This window comes from Trichosurus vulpecula, chromosome 9 (assembly GCF_011100635.1).
Source record: "Trichosurus vulpecula isolate mTriVul1 chromosome 9, mTriVul1.pri, whole genome shotgun sequence".
Taxonomy (NCBI): domain Eukaryota; kingdom Metazoa; phylum Chordata; class Mammalia; order Diprotodontia; family Phalangeridae; genus Trichosurus; species Trichosurus vulpecula.
Window position 1 is genome coordinate 58,551,296 of NC_050581.1, and position 13,758 is coordinate 58,565,053.

Here is a 13,758-nt window from a genome sequence, read left to right on the forward strand (position 1 = left end):
TAAGTTGTGAGTAACTTAACCCTGATTAAAATACAAAACCAAACAACCCAATGAGTACCGAGGTAGTGATCTATGGACCCGATAACAACAGAGATCCCTGCTCTCTTACTGGAGACGTGGTGTCTAGGATGTGATAGAGAACCTCCCAAGAGCTATCAAACTCAATGATCATTACTCCTTCTGATGTCACAAATATAGGACTCTTTCTCATGTCACGAATGACATTCTTAGAAGAAATATAGGAATTGTTGCTAAAGATTATGAAGTCTTGGATAAGAAACTGAAATCACTTGGGATAAGTTAATTTTCATCATTAATATTGATTGAAGGTGAGGGCTTTAGAAGGGAAGTGATCAGCTAATTAAGAAGATAGTGTTTGAGCTCTGATCAATGCAGTGACTAACCAGGAGCCTAGAGCAGGGCTGTCCAAAATACAGCCTGTGGGCCACATGCAGCCTGCAGTGTGATTTTATGTGGCCCGCCTGTGGGTTTTAATTTTCATGAGGGAAAAAATAAAATAATAATTTACAAGGAATGCATATTAGATTTTTAAATTATATCACTAATAAATAATCTCGTTGATGTTAATTTTCTTTGGTGTTTTTTTTCAGTTTAGTAACTTTATTATGTCAAATATGTGTGTATCTACACATTCAATATACACAGTTGAAAGTTTAAAGTGTGTATGTTACTATGAGGGGCAATCTTGGGGCCTAGTGACAATATGCCACCAAAGTGGTAGCAAATGACCTTCTTTTCGGGCTGGAGGTAGAGTTTCAGTCTTAGGACCACCAAATGGAGTTTCCTCCTTTAATTGCCGAACCTTATGATCCCAACTTTCCAAGCTCACAATCCCAACTTTCCGAGTGCAGCTTCTTCCATTTCTCCCTATTGGCAAAGTAACCAGGGTACATTGCCTTCTCAGATGGATGCCAGTAGTCTAAGTACCACTCTGGAACCTTATAACACTCATATCTTTCAAAGGAAGTTTCTCCAGGGTAATCAGGGAAGATATATGGCTGAGGATGCTGGGAAGCCCAAAATTCTTCCTCATCCTTCCTAAGCAGTTTGATGGCCTTTACCATATCTTTTTCATTCTTATGTTCTTCAAACCAAGCCCTCAGTAAACAAGCTTTGAACCTATAGCATCCCTGTGGACTATCCAGGACTCGAGGTGGAGAAGCACCTGCTTGTAGAGCCGTAGCACCTTCTGCTGGTGGATCAGAAAGGCGCCTGGGGCACACAATGGCCATCTCGCCCGGCTTCACTTCAGCCTAGCCGGTGGCCACCTTGTTTGGTGTTTTTAAGCAGTATTACAGATGGAACATATTGCATGGAATTTCCAATCGATCCGTGGGATGGGTTCCATCTGTATGATGCAGACTAGTCAGTATGCACCTACTTTTATACTGTTGTGTTGTCACTTTGTTGTTTTGTGTTTGTTTTCACACTTCTCACCTTGCCTATTGTATTGATGACACCCGTTCCCCCACTTTCTATTAGTGTACTGTATTTTTGATTCTGGGTGTGGCCCTCGAATAATTATTTTATTTTAATGTGTCCCGAAGATAACCAGACCTAGCCCTGGTCTAGAGGACCAATGATGAAGCTTTCTATCCACTTCTCCATAGAGGGTTGATGAACTCAGGGTGTCCCATGAGATCTATATTTCTTGGACATGAACAGTTCAACAATTTGTTATACTATGTTCTGCATATTTATTAACATGGGTTTTATTTTTTCCTTTTGGGTGGGGGGGAGATTTTTGTTAATTTAAAAAATTTATTTAATTTAAAAAATGATATCTGAGAATCAGATTTGGATTTCTAGACTGTGGCTTAAATTCAATCAGTATGAGATGTTTCAAAAGTTTTAGTGCACTTCAAAGTACTTTAAGTGCCCTTCAGAAGTACAAATGTTACAAATGAAAAACATAATTTGAGAGTTTAATTATTTTGATGTCTCTTATACTTTTTTAGAGGTGGCTCGATGGCACAGTTGATAGAGCACTGGACCTGGAGTGAGAAAGACCAGACTTCAAATTTGACACCAGACATTCACTAGCTGTGTGACCCTGGGCAAGTCACATAATCCTGTTTGCCTCAGTTTCCTCATCTGTAAAAAATGAGCTGGAGAAAGAAATGGCAAACCACTCTATTATCTTTGCCAAGAAAAACTCATGGACAGTTGGTCTGTGGAGTTGTGAAGTCAGACACAACTGAATGAGTGAACAATACTTATTTAGTTTTGTGAATTTTGCATATATATTCCAATTTTAATTTTAACAAGATGTGGTAACCTGCATTATGCATTATGCGTGTGACAATTAATAGAGGATATTTTCTCAGATTGATGGATCAGTAGGTGAGATCCTCTAGCTCGATCACCTTGGTCATCTGACACAATGTCATTGCAGTTTTTCTTGTGATATCCTGCAAAACCGTTATGTGTGCATCAATCCCTCCCTTTTTGGAAGATCTTAAGGCTGGGTTTGTAGTGCAGTTCTTCAATGAATAGCAGGTAATGAAAGTTTTTATAAAATTTAAAAATTGACTAGAGTTACAAGATGGGGGTCTTGTTGAATTTTCATATGAAACATAATATTTTAAAATTCAAATGATTAACCTTTCAATTTTTTTTGTACATTGAAGCAGTTATCAAAGCTTAATACTTTTAAGTTTATTAAAGCTTAAAACTCCACTAAGGCTTTTGGGACACTGAATATATCAAGCACCTACCATATGCGAGGCGCTGGGCTAGGTGTAAAACAAGATAGTCCCTGCCCTCAAGAATCTTATATCTTATTGGATATCTGTTCTTAAAAGTTGGAAGGAAGAAGGCAAACCATTGAAAATAAGTGATCAGAGAGGAAAGAAAGCAATTGCAATTCAGAGTTAATGCAATCTTCCGGAGGAAAGCGTATCTAGAAGCAGGGAGTGATCGATAGCGTCGAATGCTGTTGAGCTGGGAAGGACAACGAGATAAAAGCCATTGGGTTTGACAATAACATTGTTAGTGACTTGAAAGAGTAGTTTCATGAGTATTCCCTTCTGGTCAGCAGAATGGACTTCTGGGCTTGCTAACAACTTCCACTCCTGGGTCTGTATTTTTAAAATTAAATAACCTTTGGCCAGAGATAGAGTACATGTAACAAGGGGTAGGAGGAACGTTATTTGTTTGGAGTCATGCCGATTTAATCAAAAGGGCTTTAAACTGAAAGGAAACAGAGGAAGAGAGAGACTGCTTTGTACATACATATATGTACATATTTAGCTATAGCTATATGACATATACATATATACACATATATATGTAAAGCATTTTCTTCCTTCCTCTGCTCCTTTTCAGTTGAAAACCTTTTTGATATATTTATACAGATAAAGACATGCATATATACACATATATTAGATGTATGTGTACATGCATACAAAATAATGTACACAGAGTATATACATATGAATAATCTTGTATAGAATGTTTTGTGGCTGTTGAGTCATTTTTCAGCTGTGTCCAATTCTCCATGATCCCATTTAGGATTTTGCTATTTCCTTTTCTGACTCATTTTAGAGATGAAGAAACTGAGGCAAGAAGGGGTTAAGTGACTTGCTGAGGGTCACACAACTAGTGAGTATCTGAGACCAAATTTGAACTCAAGAATATGAGTCTTCCTAACTTCAGGCCCAGCGCTCCATCCATTGTGCCACCGAGCTGTATCACATTATATCATATTGTATCATATCATATCATGTGTCATGATATGACATACATGACATGATACAATATAACATAACACATCATATCATATATCATATCATATTAAATTATATTGTCATGTCATATCTTATCATGTTATATTATGTTATGTTATATTATACTATATTACATTGTATTATGTTATATTATGTCATATTAATACTATACTATACTATATATAGTATATATATATAATATACTAAAATATACTATAATATACTATATTATATCATATTATATTACATTACATTACATTCTATTACATTACATTACATTATATTACATTACATTATATTACATTATAGTACAGTACAGTATAGTATAGTGTATATATATATATTATATAATGTAAGGCAGCTAGGTGGTGTAGCGGTCAGAGTGCCAGGCTTGGAGTTAGGAAGACCTGAATTCAAATCTGATCTCAAACATTTACTCGCTGTGTGACCCTAAGCAAGTCACTTAACCCCTTTTTGCCTCATTTTTCTCAACGGCAAAATGGGGATGATAACAGCACCTACCTTCCAGGGTTGCTGCGAGGATCAAATGAAATAGTATTTGGTGTCTGGCACACAGTAGGTACTACATAAGTGCTTATTCTCTTCCCCTTCCCCTTATCTCCACCTCTTGGAATCCCTTCCAATACAGTTATAGTTGTAGAGATCCCCTGAGGGAGGAGCCAGGATCTCCAGACCTTTTGAACATCCAGGGCTTTCTCCGAGCCTCACCTCCTCCTCTCACAATGGATCTTCAGTCACCTTTGCTCAGAGAGGGAACACCAAAGAGAAGAGCTGTTCATGCCCAGGGCTCTGAGGTCCTTGCTCAGGCTTGCCTAGGCAGGACATGCACTTTAGCTGCTATGTGCTAAGAGCCACCAGGGTTGGGGAAGAGTACCAGTCCTCTGGGAGAGTCTCAAATAGTCCTGCCATGCCTGGGATACAGGGATAGAAGAGAGAGTTTGAGAATGGTCACTTCTTTTTAAAAGATCCACTAATCAACAGCTTTTCCTCTTCTGTGGCCAATAATGGGATTGCCTCACCACCTCAAAGCACCCCGGTCCTTGAGTACTGAGTCAGCACATGTGTTCAGCTGGGAATAGGAAGGGCAGCTTTGTGTATGCTCCATGAGGTAGTCTGTTACGTGTATATATTTTGTATTTACTTACTTCTATCCCCATAGCACCCTCCCAGTATAGGGATGTGTCATAGACCCCTCTGGCAGACTGGTGGAACCTATGGACCCCTTCTCAGAATAATGTCTTTAAATACATAAAATAAAAATTCATAGGATCATAAAGGAAACCAAGTATATTGAAATGCAGTTACACGGTTTATATGTAAATACAGTTATCAAAATAGTTTTAAAAAACAAGTTCTCTAACTCCAGGTGAAGAATTTCTCTTCTAGTAGAATGTAAGCTCCTTGAGGGCCAGCTGTTTGTTTCCATCTTGGCATCCCCAGCATTTAGCATAATTCCTTTCACTTAGGAGCCACCCCCCCCCCCCCACCCCGCCGTCTTCTTTCTGCTAGACCAGTATTTCCTCCCCTGTGCTCCATTCCCTTCCAGGGTGCAGTATCTCAACTTTCTTGTCTAGACTCTGTCCTATGCCCATTGGCAAGCCTCTTCCCTTCTGTTTCAGTTGGTTCATCTTTAAGCCAGGGATAGTAGATTTGGCTCTGAGCAGGGAGAGCGGGTATTACATAGCTAGTACATTCCACGTGTGTGATTCCACAGGAGATGGACAGAGTGAAGCTAACTGGAAGAACCAGTGAATGAGTTCTTTGACCTCTTTGGGAGCCTCTGAGTTCCAGTGACCCCACAGTGTGAGCTGAAAGAGTCCTGTTGGTGTCTGTAATTGGGCGGCTCTGTATTAGACACAGAGACCACTGGGAATAACAACCGTGGAGGGGAACTGTTTGAGTTAATTGCTCTGCTGCTGAGATTGTGTCATTTGGATTCTTGGAAATAAAAGGTTGGTTTATTTTAATTATCAGGCCTATGGGCTGGAGACAACACTTCTTCGGAAAAAAGCAGCCAGAACTAATCTGGAAGAGAAAAAGTAGCCTCCTGGCTGTGTGGGTTCATTGGTCCTTTCTTTGATTTTCTGGAGACCCTGGCCTTTTCTTGGAAGTGGCCCAGGCTGGAGGCTTCCTTGGGGTTTGATGCTGTGTCATACCAATTTCTTTCCAAGGGCACTCACATGTAGGCTTAGTGCAGCACCCCCCGCTTTGCTCCTGGGGTCAAAGTCTGAGCTAGGGGAGACAGGCACTAGATCCTTAAGATTGTGAGCTCTTTGAGATCAGGGATGGTCTTTAACCTTTTTTTGTATCCCCAGTGCTTAAAACATAGTAGGCACTTAATAAATGTTTATTGACTGAACCAAATCCATAAACCAGGCAGCTCAGAGTTCAATCAGTTTTGTTTCTTCTCTGTCTGACTTGCCCCCAGTTCTAGTAATTGGGCTCTCACCTTGTATCCCCAAACCAGTAACTCTCCCCCTAGATGTCTGAGTCCTTGAATTGACATCTGCTCCATACCATAGTCCACTCAGATGGTAGGCAGGCTTGTGCTCTTGAATCTTTTCAAGGATGGAATCTTGTCTCTGAACCCTAGCCCCCACGGTAGTATGTTCCCTATTACTGCCAAAATTTCCTAGTGCCCACTGCCTATTTGCTGGGGGTTTCCATCTAATGCTTACCTCCTTTGTCCTATAACCTACCCTACTGGCCAGGACTTCTAATCAGGTCACTCTGACCTTCCTAGACGCCAGTTTGAATATCTATAATGTGTCTGTCTCCCCTCATAACCAGATTTCCATCCATTTGCCATAATACCATCTAGCTTTCTGCTCTCAGAACTCCCAGATGCCAGGCACTCTCTGTACCCTCCCACCTGTTATCAGCCCCAACTTCCTTGACACTTTGCCCATCTGTCCAGACTTCACCTGAGGAGCTTGAATTTCCTCATCTGTAAAATGAGGAGGTTGGAATAGATGATCTAAAGCCCTTCCAGCTCCAACATTCTGTGAGTTTGTGCTTTATTTGAAATACTTATCATTTATGGATAATTAACTTATGTACAATAACTATCTTGCATATCATTAGCATGTGTCAGATTAATCTTTTTTGAATTTTATTTGACTGCATCATTGAATTCTGTCCATGCATGTTTCCTGTATAGCACTATTATCTGTTCAGAGCTTAAAAATATTAGGGAGAGTATTGGTTGTTACTGTCGATATTCAAATTGGAGAAGCAAAATCCTAGTTAATGCGTTCATTTCCTTCAATGTGCTCTTTCTTGCTATTTACACTGACCCTCATCCAGTCCCTGAAGAGAGTACAATATGAGAGTGGACCACACTCATCTCAAGATAAACTAACTCTTCCCATCCCGTTATATCCCAAAGGTTGACATATCTTGTTCAAGATGTCTCTTGTTCGGCAGTCACTGAATTAGCTCTTCAGAGAACAGGTCTTCCCAAGTCTAAGCCCATTTATTACCACCCCTCTCCCAGTGTTTGAAATTATTCTATTCCCTTCATTTTAAGAAATATTATGTCTATTTGGGAGTCTGTGATCCCTGAGTTATACTATAAATTAATGATATGCTAATAAGACAGTAATGAACCAGGCTTGGGGCACTTCTTACAGATTAATGAGTGGCTTGGAGAGTTGATGGCCTGAAGCAAATTCAGGGGTCATTAACCCCAGTGAGTTAATTCCCCAAGAAATGCCCCAATGCCAAGGCTGTTGATAAAGTCTCAAAGTCCTCTGGTGCTTCTGGAGGCCTTGGAATTAAACCTTCTATTGTCTTCTTGCTACCGATTTTTCAGCCTGCATCCTACAGGGAGCAGCAAGCCAATGGCATTTCCTGGGGTTAATTCTTTGCTCTGTATCTGACTGTAGACCCCCTTAGTTCATTAGTAATTCTTCATTATTGGACCCCACATGCTTTATGAGGTAGACCACTAGCATAATACTGATTATTGACGTGGTGATCAATAACTTTGTAATGGGGAATTCATATCAGTCCACTTGAGAACGGCTACATCCACAAATCCCCAGCCACTTGGCCTTGAGGTCACTGAGTCTCCAGGACCTGCTGCAGCAATGCCCCGCCCCACCCCATTCCTGCACACAAGTATTTCTCTAAACTGATTTCATATATTCTCACTCTTCTCTGCCTGGTCAGACCACATCTGGAGTGTTGTGCTCCCTTCTGGGAGCCACATTTTAAGAGATTCATCAGCAAATTAGAGCACTTTCAGAGGAGGTAACCAAGACGGGGAGAGATCTAGAAACCATGAGAAACTGCGGAGGGAGCTGGGGAAGTCAGTCTAGAAAAGGGAAGATTTAGAGGGAGACACAAGACAGTCTCAAATAGTTGAAGGGATGACAAGAGAAGAGGGATTGAAGTTATTCCATGTGTTTCCAGAGGAAGGATGGATTAGAAATAAGTGGCCTTCCACTCCAATTACGAGTTTGTTTTAAGCTTATGTCATTAATCTATTTGCATTACTATTACCTAAATCTTTGTTTCTCTTTACAGATCTTATTAATCCACATATTAAATAGCTGATCTTTCCATTCCCCTCAACACCTAGCGGAATGCTTCAGAGCAGAGCTGACAAGGTCAGAGTTGGGAGAGCTGGTTCATCAGATGTGAAAGAATTTCCTTAGGCCTTCTCTGTAGCCATTGGGAGCTTTATTGATGCAAAAGCAGCGGGCTAGCCCTGGAAGAAGGACTAACCAGGACCAGCAATTTAGCAAGAGACAGAGGCTTGTTTTTATAAGGACAAGATAAGGGAGACAAAGGGAAATTTTATGACCCAGGGTGGGGGGAGACAACTAATTCGATGGTCCAGGGTAAGGGGAAGTTTGGTGGTATTTCAAGATAAGGAGAGGAGACTAATACGCACCAGGGAGAGAGCAACCCATTCTTTAGGGCACCTTTGTATCAAGAGACTTAGGGTGACTCCAGGTTAGAGGATAAACTAGGAAACAGGCAACTCAACCCTTAGGGCACCTTTGTATCCACATCAGAGCTGTGATTTTATCAGGGTGGGGGCTTCCTTCCATTAACTTGCATTAATTCTTTCTGTTACCCAGTCAATTTATCCATGGGAGTTGCTGAAAGACGGAAGGAAGGAAATAAGCATTTATTAGGCACCTATTATGTGCCAGGCACTGTGCTAAGTACTTTATAAATATCACCTTATTGGATCCTTAAAACAATTCTAGAAGGTAGGTGCTATTGATACCCCATTTTGTAGTTGAGGAAACTAATTCAGACAGGTAAAGTATTTGAGGTTAGATTTGAACTTCAGGTCTTCCTAACTCCAATATCCATGGGACCACCTAGCTGAGGTTCTGGGAGTTTAAGTGACTAGTCCAAGGTCACTCAACCAGAAGAGACAGCATGGAACCATGAATAGAGCAATGGGTTGCGAATGAGAAATTCTGGGTTCTCACCTAACTCTTCTATTTTCTACCTGTGTGACCTTCAGCAAGTCACTTAACCATGTTGGTCCTCAGTTTCCTCATTTGTAAAATAAGAGGGTTGGATGAGAGATGCCTTCCAGCTCTAAATTTATAATCATATGATCATATAAGCCAGAGGTCAGATTTTATGCCATGCCTTCCCAACTCTCTAAATCCAACACTTTTCACTAGAGAAGAATTCGTGTGTGTTTGGTTTTGGAGGGTGAAAGGCAGGGTAATTGGGGTTAAGTGACTTGCCCAGAGACACAGCTAGTAAGTGTGAAGTATCTGAGGTTATATTTGAACTCAGGTCCTCCTGACTCCAGGACCCATACTCTATTCACTGTTCCACCTAGCTGACCCCTAGAGAAAACTTCTTGAAAGCTTCTTCTTAGTTGGCACTTAAATTAGGAAATGTTTGTTCAAGTTCTAACTCTTAACAAAGGGCTTGGGTTATAAACAGCCATAGGATGGAAAACCTGGCTTTGAGATCCCTGAAGCAGAATTCTTAAACTGTGGGTTATGACCCACAGTTTAAGAAGTGCTGATCATGAATGAAAAAGTTTGAAGCCCTGAACTCGACGACCTCTAAGTTTCCTTCTAGATCTGGACTCTGATTCTATCATGTTACTAGTGGATTGAAAAGGAAGGCAGATCTGGGCTCAGTATAAGGAAGACTTTTCTTTCAGTTAGAGCTGTTTGAAGATGGGGCTGCTTTGTGAAGTAAGTAGTGAACTTTCTATTTCTTGGAAATGTCGGCTTTATTGCTTAGGTGTAAGGAAGGAATTGTTGAACCGAGTTGGTGGTTGATCAGAGGATTTTTTTTGTCCTTTTCAGCTCTAAGATGCTGTGATTTTAACATAATCTAACTCCAGGGAATTGTAGGTAGAATTGTGAACTCCGATCTCACCAGGAGCCTATATTGGAGAATTGAAAACACATTCCCTAGGGCATGCAGATTAAAGGAGCAGATTTAGAAACTGGACCAAAAGGCTTACATTGTGAAAGAATAAAATAGCATATTTATCCAGAAGGATGAGAAGGAGAAAAGTAAAGAAGAAATTTTCTTTTTAGGCCTGTTTGGGTATTAGGAGCAGCTGTTAAGGGCCTTGGTCACATATGAAGTAGGAATGAACGGAAAGTGTGGGGAGAAGAAAGAAGGGAACAGGCAAGGCCCATGGTAGTGTGGAAAGGCTACTAGATTTGGAATCAGAGGAGCTGGGTTTGAATTGTGACTCTGTTATGTATTAGTTGTGTGACCTTGGATGAGTCACAATGTTTCTCTTGACCTCAGTTTCTTCACCACTTATAAAGTGAAGGGATTGGAATTTCTGAATCTTTCGGGTCCCTTCCAGCTCTAAATTCTGTTATATTATGGTCCTATGGTCAGGACTCACCTCTCTTACCCTTTTTCCGTTATTATGAATTGCTTGTCTCCTTCCCACCCAACCTTCCCAACTCCAGTCTTTAACCCACTTAGCTGAGCCTTCTTTACCGACACCTGTAGGTGTCTGTTGCCCCAGATTTGGGGATCAAACTCTAAGAAGCAGGAATATACGAAACTATCAATCCAGAGACTCTGTATTGACTGCCTTTCCATTGGTTCTACTCCAGCTATACACATTGGCTCTATTTCCTAAGTTCCTAACTTGTACCCCTGTGATTGAGTTTATGACTAGTATCTTAGTCCTGTTAATTAAGTACTTATGATGTTCTGAAATCTTATCAATATTGGTGTTCCTTCCAACAGTTCAGATTATAACCCATCTCTGCACAACTGGAGTGATAAAAATTTTTGCAGATCTTTTTCCATTTTTCATCTATTTGTTGCCTTCTGGCTTCAACTTTAATTGTCCTTAGGATGACTTTACTTAGTAGATTTCTCACCAAGCTTTATTTAAACTGATTTTTGCCCTTCATAACTTCTCCCAGCTCCCTCTGAGATGTCCTTTTCTCTCTTTGAGCTCCAGTCTCTTCTTGATTGATTGAATCCATGCCTTGTTTTACTGGAGAACTGTGATGCCATCTCTTTACTTGTCTGGACTTCTGCTGATTGCCTTTCCCCACACCTTCTTGGATGTATAACATACATCTCCGACTTGATTTGTAGCTTTTATTAGTGGTGTCAATTCCTACTTATTTTTTCCCTCTATTGAAGGACCTCTAGGATCATAGGAGTTACTTCCATGCACATGTGTCTGTGTTTTTGACTTGAATAAAACACCCCTTTGCTTACTCCCACATCCAGAACACCAATCATGGCCTGACTCTGTGAGTCTGTCTTCTTTGGTCTCGCCCATTCAGTTCCTATCACCCAAGACCCAAATCTAATAATACAATGAGCCCCTCAAATTTCTCAAGTTCTTAACAAGCACACCAATGGTCTTTACTTGATTACAGTCTTCAGTTTCTACTACATCAGTATGGCGCGATAGAAATGTGCTGCACTCAGAGTCAGAAGATCTTGGCTTGCTTGAGTCCTGGCTCTGCCACTTGCTACCTATGTGACTTAAAGACTTGGCTCCCTGGTCTTCCAATCCCCTATTGTTATCACAAGGACTTAATATTCAGTTAATGATCAACAAATGAAGCAGTTAGGTGGCACAGTAGAAAGAGCTCTGGGCCTGGGGTCAGGAAGGACTGATTTAAAAATCTTCTCTCAGACATTTAATAGTTGTGTGCCTCTAGGCAATTCAAATTTCACCTCTGTCTGCCTCAGTTTCTTCAACTGTAAAATGGGGATAATAATAGCCCCTACTTCCCACAGTTATTTTGAAGATCACATGAAATAGTATTTGTAAAGTGCTTAGCCCAGTTTCTGGCACTTAGTAGGTGGCATATAAATCCTTATTCCAGATGCAACCCCTCTGTCTCAGGTGTTTTCATTCTCTCTCTGTCTCTGTCTGTCTCTCTTTCTCTCTCTCCACTGCTTCTTTGTCTCTGTCCATGTGCGTCTCTATCTCCATATCTCTGTCTCTGTCTCTATCCCTGTCTCTCTGTCTCTGACTCTCTGTTTCTGTCTCTATCTGTGTCTGTCTGTCTGTCTCTCTTTCTCTCTCTCCCCTGTCTTTCTGTCTCTGTATGTCTCTGTCTCTATATTTCTGTCTCTGTCCATCTCTCTGCCTCTCTCTCTCTTTCTCTTTGTCATCTCTTCCTCTCTCTCTCTGTCCCTGTATGTCTCTGTCTCCATATCTCTGTCTCTGTCTCTATCCCTGTCTGTCTGTCTCTCTCTCCCCTACCTCTTTGTCTCTGTCCCTGTATGTCTCTGTCTCCATCTTTCTTTCCCTGTCTCTCTGTCTCTCACTCTATCTGTCTCTGACTCTCTGTTTGTGTCTCTCCCTCTTGCTTGAGACTGAGAAAGGGCCTTGAGGCCCATAATGCCAGACTTATGAATGACTTTGGCCAAATCCGGGATCTATCCATGTGCCCTGCTGCCATGGTACTTTAAATTTGTGCCCATTCTCCTTACAGACCCTGTGAGTGTTTAGGGGAGAGGATGCTCCATATTTATTGGTAGAATACTATGTAACTATTGTTCATGCTTTGCCTTTTGACTGTCTCTGTTGAGAGTTAATTGAGTCATCTGACTCATTTGTCAATAGGAGGAACATTAGTTGGGCTCAGGAATTTCAGTGTTAGGAGTAGCCACCCACATGGTTGCTTCCAGAAACTTGAGAGTTGTAGCAGCCTCCTCCCTAGGGAGACTCAACCTTCTAGTATGGGCGTGAGTTGGGAGAGTGAGTCTACAGAGAATGAAGGCACTAAATATGGACTTGGGAGTCATCCATATAGAGAATATGATTGAACTCATGGAAACTGGTAAGATTGCTGGAAGAAGGTATAGGCAAGGATTCTTAACCTTGGGTGCATGGATTTATAAAAAATGTTTTTGGATATATATATGTATACATTATATGTATATGTATACTATATATATACATACACACACACATATATATGTATATATACATATATAATGGGTTTCCTTTATAATTCTGTGGATTTTATTTTATACATTTAAAAATATTATTCTGAGGAGTCTAATCTTTGGAATTACTTTCACCAAAAAGGTTAAGAATCCACGATATAGATGAATGAATGGAGATGACAGGCCAGAGCCTTGGGATACGTGCACACATTGGAAATAGGAATGAAAAAAGGTGGACGAAGGAAACTGATATGGACAGTCAGATGGGCAGGACAAGAGCCAAGGGACAATGGTGTTCTAAGTGTCAAGAGTGGAGAAATTATCTAGGACAGCGTCAACAATGTTGAAAGCCACAGAGACGTCATGAAGGACAAGGCCTAAAAAATGCACTGGATTGAGCAATTAAGAGGATATTTTTGTTATTATCTCATACTGCTCCTTTCCGTGCAATACGTTTCAGCCAGACAGGACTCTGTACTGGGCCCTCTTTTCTTCTCCATCTATACTTCTTCACTTGATAATCTCATCAGTTTCTGAGAATTAAATTAACCTCTCCATGCGTATGATTCTCAAGTCTCCTTATCCAGCCCTAACTTTT

At 40.7% G+C, this 13,758-nt stretch overlaps 1 pseudogene; it reads right to left on the minus strand.

The window, feature by feature from the left end:
- Positions 1-691: 691 nt before the first annotated feature.
- The window catches only part of LOC118832117, a 112,098-nt pseudogene continuing 99,031 nt past the window's right edge, over positions 692-13,758 (minus strand).